This window comes from Lepisosteus platostomus, chromosome 6 (genome assembly GCF_059453375.1).
Source record: "Lepisosteus platostomus isolate fLepPlt1 chromosome 6, fLepPlt1.hap1, whole genome shotgun sequence".
NCBI classification, from domain to species: Eukaryota; Metazoa; Chordata; class Actinopteri; order Semionotiformes; family Lepisosteidae; genus Lepisosteus; species Lepisosteus platostomus.
This window is the reverse complement of record NC_142616.1, coordinates 31,689,678-31,697,395: the sequence shown is the minus strand read 5'-3', so window position 1 is coordinate 31,697,395 and position 7,718 is coordinate 31,689,678.

The following is a 7,718-nucleotide window of genomic DNA, read 5'->3' as shown; positions in this document are numbered from 1 at the left end:
TTGTGGGAGGGACATGCGTTTTAGAAGTAAGGAAGGCTTGTAATACATTACAATAAGCCCTGAGCCTATAGTCCTGTCCAGCAGTATGGGCTTGACTTGTAAAACACTGTGGGAAATAAGGAAACAGCTGCTGGGTGTGTTCCTTTAACTAATCATGTAAAAACGGATGTCAAACAACTGGGTGTCTTGAGCTACCTAATTGACATTCATGATTTTTTTTAAATAGTAGATACAGTAGAACTGTTAAAGTTCTGTTAGACATAAAATACTAAGAAAAATTAGAATTTTCTAATGCTGCTGAACTGGGCTACAGATTTGTTTTGTTTCGGCTAAGAGTTGGGACTAAATCATTGTGATATTGACAGGCTCTTGTCATGCTGTTTTTTTCCCAAGTTGTCATCATTGTACATGAGAATTTTTTTAACTGACTGCATTAATTAAAAAGAATCTTGTCATGCGCCCTTACAATAGAAATGAAATGTCAATGTACTTGGTTTCATCTTGACATACAGTATACAAATGTGTTCCATTTAAGAACTTAATGCTTGATTTTTTAAATGAGTAACAGTTAAAATGGCCACATTGGAGAAGACGGTTTGCTTAGTGTTATTACAGTAAAGCCCATACTTTGGCATGCTCTCCTCTTTCTTATCTGTTCACTGTTATTCTTATAGGGAGGGTATTTCCATTACCATGCACATGAACTCAGAAGGGCAAGTCAGTGAAATTCCAGGAGGCAGGTTAAAGAGGTTCAGAAGATAAGCACAACCAGTAAAGTAGCTAACAGCCACACAATAATTTCATATCCATATACAGTATATTTATATATACTGATGGAAAAAAGAAACGCAACATTTTCTGGAATGAGAATACTATAGTTCTAGCTTATGTACTTTCACACAAAGTTGTCGATTTGTTTTAAGCCCTCTGACCAGCAATACAGCTTGTGCAGTGAGGCATTGCAACTTGCCAATCACACAAAAGCTCGTTAGGTGCACTTTTACCCAACGAGGTCCAGGTGGAACAATGCCTGATCAGGTCAGTTTTCTGTGCATTCCTGATTGCTACGAACGTCACCAGAAGCAAGGGAGAGGGCCATTGGCATGCTGCAGGCAGGCATGTCATGTGCCAGCATTGCCAGACACTATGGAGTAGGCTGCTCCACTGTGTCCCGACTGCAGAGAAGATTTCAGCAGACCGGCAGGATAGATGACCGTCCAAGATCCATTCGCTCTCGGGTGACCACACCAGAGCAGGACCGACACATCAGACTGGTCCATCTGAGAGATTGTTTCAGGTCTGCCACCCGTACTGCTGCTGAAACATCCGGAAAAGGGCCAGAGTGTGGAGGAGGAGGTGTTGTGTTTCTTTTTTCCATTTGTATATTTTGGCTTATAAATTTGTTGCACTGACCTTGAGTATAACCGTGACAATTGAGCATTGCAGAAATAAGCAATTAAAATAAAAAGTTGCTGATTAACTTTTAAAGGAAAAATTTGGTGATAAAACGTCACAAGAGGTTTATTAAGAAAGTCAAAACACTTCCTGGGGGGCACAAGTAAAAGTGTACTGGGGTAGAAATAAAGTCAGAAAATGTTGCAGCTCTTCAAAGCTTGTATTTAACATATTTGACTTAAGTGGTGCTGTATGTTGGAAACGTCCTCTCTCTTTTCTTGAGTGTGCATTTCTCTTATAGCAGTAAAACGATGAGGCTGCAGCTGTGATGATTTTGTTTCACTGACTAGATCCCTGATATGTTTCAGCTGTTCACAGTCCCTTTTCTCTCATTGTTCTGGACTACAGCCTACAGTCTGATGGGCAGTAAGGATTTCCTGATTCTGTCTGGCTTTTTTAGTTCCCTTACATCTTCTTTGGAGTTTTAACATTTATGTACAGTGCCTTGCGAAAGTATTCGGCCCCCTTGAACTTTTCAACCTTTTGCCACATTTCAGGCTTCAAACATAAAGATATAAATTTTTTATTTTATGTGAAGAATCACCAACAAGTGGGACACAATTGTGAAGTGGAACGAAATCTATTGGATTTTTGAAACTTTTTTAACTAATAAAAAAATGAAAAGTGGGGCGTGCAAAATTATTCGGCCCCTTTACTTTCAGTGCAGCAAACTCACTCCAGAAGTTCAGCGAGGATCTCTGAATGATCCAATGTTGTCCTAAATGACTGATGGTGATAAATAGAATCCACCTGTGTGTAATCAAGTCTCTGTATAAATGCACCTGCTCTGTGATAGTCTCAAGGTTCTGTTGAAAGCGCAGAGAGCATCATGAAGACCAAGGAACACACCAGGCAGGTCCGTAATACTGTTGTGGAGAAGTTTAAAGCCGGATTTGGATACAAAAAGATTTCCCAAGCTTCAAACATCCCAAGGAGCACTGTGCAAGCGATCATCTTGAAATGGAAGGAGTATCAGACCACTGCAAATCTACCAAGACCTGGCCGTCCCTCTAAACTTTCAGCTCAGACAAGGAGAAGACTGATCAGAGATGCAGCCAAGAGGCCCATGATCACTCTGGATGAACTGCAGAGAACTACAGCTGAGGTGGGAGAGTCTGTCCATAGGACAACAATCAGTCTTACACTGCACAAATCTGGCCTTTATGGAAGAGTGGCAAGAAGAAAGCCATTTCTCAAAGATATCCATAAAAAGTCTCGTCTAAAGTTTGCCACAAGCCACCTGGGAGACACCCCAAACATGTGGAAGAAGGTGCTCTGGTCAGATGAAACCAAAATCGAACTTTTTGGCCACAATGCAAAACGATATGTTTGGCGTAAAAGCAACACAGCTCATCACCCTCAACACACCATCCCCACTGTCAAACATGGTGGTGGCAGCATCATGGTTTGGGCCTGCTTTTCTTCAGCAGGGACAGGGAAGATGGTTAAAATTGAGGGGAAGATGGATGCAGCCAAATACAGGACCATTCTGGATGAAAACCTGTTGGAGTCTGCAAAAGACCTGAAACTGGGACGGAGATTTATCTTCCAACAAGACAATGATCCTAAACATACAGCAAAATCTACAAAGGAATGGTTCACAAATAAACGTATCCAGGTGTTTGAATGGCCAAGTCAAAGTCCAGACCTGAATCCAATCGAGAATCTGTGGAAAGAGCTGAAAACTGCTGTTCACAAACGCTCTCCATCCAACCTCACTGAGCTCGAGCTGTTTTGCAAGGAAGAATGGGCAAGAATTTCAGTCTCTCGATGTGCAAAACTGATGGAGACATACCCCAAGCGACTTGCAGCTGTAATCGCAGCAAAAGGTGGCTCTACAAAGTATTAACGCAAAGGGGCCGAATAATTTTGCACGCCCCACTTTTCATTTTTTTTATTAGTTAAAAAAGTTTCAAAAATCCAATAGATTTCGTTCCACTTCACAATTGTGTCCCACTTGTTGGTGATTCTTCACATAAAATAAAAAATTTATATCTTTATGTTTGAAGCCTGAAATGTGGCAAAAGGTTGAAAAGTTCAAGGGGGCCGAATACTTTCGCAAGGCACTGTACACTGGTGTTGTATGGAACAACTAGGCTATGACCAGAACCTGTCAGAAACAACTAGTATCAACATACTAGCCTTGTATCCAATTGGATACAAAAAGAATCAGTTTAGTACGTTTGGCACATTTGCTATTCTGTTGATTTGAGCCTAATATAAGAACATGTTGAAGAGAACGTTGTTTTACTGTATGTATATTTTAATAAAAGTACTATATTGATTTTATCAGGGAGTAAGCCCTGTGTTGTATCTCCATGTAGCCAGTGAACCAACATTTTTTTAAATTAGGTTTGGGGAACTTTGAAATCATTATTTCAAGCTGAAGAACTATTAAAACTTAAAACTAGTGATGGTTTCTTCTGTGCAACTCAAATTAAACTGCGTTGTGGTGGGTGCCGTGTGCCTAAGGTTAGCAGGAAACAAATTATGCTGCAGTCTAATTCAATTCTACAGTACTTAAATGTTTTCAAAACCCAAACTTTTGTATTTTGTAAAAGGATGGTATAACTTTAGAGAGACCTTTCGGTATCTGTGGTTATATGTGGTGAGGTAGGAGGCCTTTTCTTTTTGCTGTGTTGGATGTTTTGTTTGCTTCAGGAGCCAGACATGTAGAGATGTCTTCTGTAACCCACTGAGTGGAACACAAGTTCCATGCTGTGTTTTATAGATCCCTTTAAATTTAATATTTACACAGAGAATGTCAATGTGTATTTGGAGTGAATTCACTGCAGTCCTAACTGCACTGTGGAGAGGCAGTAAACTTTTACATTGAACATACCAATGGGCTGGCAAATATAATGCTCATAAAACGTTTCTGTAGTGAAGTGGTTATCACTCTCACCTCACATGTGAAAGGTATTTGATTCAAAACTGGTCTGAAATGTATTTCTTTTGTAAATGCTTTTAAAAACAAGAGGCAGAAGAGGTATGAAACAAGCTACCCCTGTCAATACGAAATGCCTTGAAGCCAATACCATTGATTCTTTCTAGAAAAGACTGGATGAGATTGTTGAATTAATTAGCTTTGAATGATCAAAATGACTCAATAGATAGAATGGTCATCTGTAATCTGTGATGTCGTTTGTAATCTTTCTTGTGTATGGAAAATGGAATGCGATCAAATCCAGCATGGAACATGTAGGATCTTCCTCTAGGCCGAGGGGGGGAATTTGGCCCAGACACCGGGATCTTCAATGACCGCTGAGAGTAAGGACCTCTGTTTTACGTCTCGTCCAAAGGACGGGCCTTATAAATGTCTTGATATATATTGAAAGACTGCTCCAGGTGACATCAGTACAGTACAGTGGTCATGTGATGAGAGGGGGGAGTGTCCCCACGTTTCATAAAGATGAGCAATGTGCAGTTTCATTTTTACAGTTTCTTCCTGCATTATCAGAGTCTTTCCCTTATCAGTGAACACCAGCAGTAATAAAAGAGATTTGAGTAAAAAAGTATATTTAGACTGTAGGAGCAGGTTACCAAAGGACACATCAGATTACTAAACTGTATGAACTACTTTTCAATGGCCGCAAAATCAAGATGCACAATCTCCTTTCAATTATGGCAATACCGGGATTTGAGTTTAGATTATCAATCAACTTCAAAAGAACGCTCAATCTTTTTGCAGAATTCTGACATGTAAAATTACAAATTAAGGAGTTTATGTAAAACACTCCCTAGCCTGACCCACTGTAACACAGAGCCCAGTATGTTCACTCTGGGACTTAAGTGCTCTGATCCCCTACGGCTCAAAACACAGGAATTTACTTTTTCGGTGGCCTTAGTATTAACACTCAAATTCCACCTGTTAAGAGGTTCAGCTCTTAACATATGTCCAAGATTCACATCTGTTTTCTTCCTCCACAGCTAATGCAATGATCATTTCATCCTTTGCTATCCTTCAAGAGGTTCCAATCATTGGAATCTGTTCAACTCAGAATCAAGGCTGAGATCACACAAACAGAGGACTGTGATTGTTCAGCTTTAAGTGCACAGTACCTTATTATATGACAGGGCCTTTAAAAGATGTTTCCAAAATAGTTGTGTTTCACAATAAAACTGTTTGAAAAAGTAAATTAAACATGATAAATTAACCATATACATTTCCTTTTTAAGGAACCTGTGAAATAATTGCAAATAAAATAAAAACTTGTTTTGTCTATTTTCTATTTAACCTTTAACCAATACAGGGTCACAGGGGAGCTTGAGCCTATCCCAGCAATCAATGAGTGCAAGGCTGGATACACCCTCAACAGGACACCAGTCCATCTCAGAGCACACACAGGCACAAACACGGACAGGAACACACTCGCACAAGGGCCAGTTTTCCCAGAAGCCAATTAACCTGCAAGGATCTGTTTGCACTAGTGGACAAAACTCACACGATCCAGGGGAGAACATACCAGCTCCACACAGATAGCACCCCAGGTCTTTAATTGAACCCAGGGCTCCAGCACTGTGAGGTACTGTAGCAATGCTAACTACTGTGCCACTGTGCTGTCTCTAAGAACTTACAAATACATTGTATTGTGCCAGACTTTCTTGAATTATTTTATTAATGAGTGAATAAATATTTTAAGATTTGATTCTTGAATTAACAATCCTGTAGATTCCACAGCACCCAGCTCTCTAGTGACTCCATTTGAAGGTGTCTCTAGACAGATGTAGTTTAATGTTTTTGAAAGCCTGCATGATGCCAACTTAGCGTGCTCTAAAATTAGTGGAACACAGGTCTGTCTGACACCAGCTGTAAACTGAAGAAAATTATAGTCTGTAAGATGTAGAACTTGCCAGCACCTGACTCTTGTCTCACAGCTTTAAAGAGATGATACTAATGTCAGCACAAAATAGGTTGACTGATAGAGAAGCACAGCCAGAAAAACCTTCCAATGTAAAAGCTGATGTTGGCTGCCTGCAGAAAGATGACTGGAGAAACAGCTAGTGAAAACACTTCTGAAACTTTGTACAACCTTCATGATGAGACTGTGATTTAAAAAGAAGAACAACTAGGGGTGTAACCCCAGTGTCCTGGCCAAAAAATTCCAATTGGTCCTTACCAATCATGGCCTCCTAATAATCCCCCTCTATGAATTGGCTACATTACTCTGCTCTCCTCCCCACTGATAGCTGATGTGTGGTGAGCGTTCTGGTGCACTATGGCTGCCGTCGCATCATCCAGGTGGGGCTGCACATTGGTGGTGGTGGAGTGCAGTCCGCATTACTTGTAAAGTGCTTTGAGTGGAGTGTCCAGAAAAGCGCTATATAAGTGTAAGCAATTATTATTATTATTATTATTAACTTTCTTTCTGGTGCTTAAGATCAACTGCAGAACCTGAATTCATCAATCATTATTGGCAAGCCAATCTCGTAAGGGTCAAGGCAATCCAAAGCCTATGCTGGAGGCACAGAGCACAAAGTGGGACTTCATCCTGAACAGGGGCACAAGTCCATCACTGGTTTAGCACTTGTGCACAAGCACCAGGACACAGAAACAATCGGTTCACCTGGTTTAACCTGGTATAACCTGCAGAAAACCCTAAAGGCTAAAGTCCTCAAGACTTGATGTAATTAAGGTTGTGGAGGAGACGGAGCCTATGCTGGCAAGCAAAGGGCACAGGCAGGGTACACCCTCGACGAGATGCCAGTCAATCGCAGGGCACACACAGACACACACATTCACACCAGGGGCAATTTTGCAAGCTGGACATTGTTTGCCAAATGAAAGATGTTGTTTAACACCAGGCAGAGTAATTATAATTATTTTATTTAGTTGCTATTATTTTGTACTTAACCCCAATTATTTACTTGTTTTTACCCGCTGTACGTGCATACAGTACATCTTCAATTTCGCACTTTGCAAGACGTCAGTGATGCTGATCAGCTGTTCTGACCATGTGACCACTGGAAGCTTTGATCAAAAAGAGAATACACCAATGATGTAATCCCTATTAGTCTGCGAGTTAATTTGTTTTAAATTAGAGCTAATATGTAAGACCCATCCTACGTATTCAGTTGATGTGGGGTCATTTGGCCACCCTGTTCTAAAACTGAAATGCTCTTTATATCAATAAAACGAGAGAGAAAAAAAGCATGTGGAATATGTGTTGTTGTACACTACAAACACTAATTAACTAATCGTCTCCCGATGTCTCCGCCTTCCTTGGACCCGGCTATCCCGAGCAGCTAGTTTCCCCGCAGTG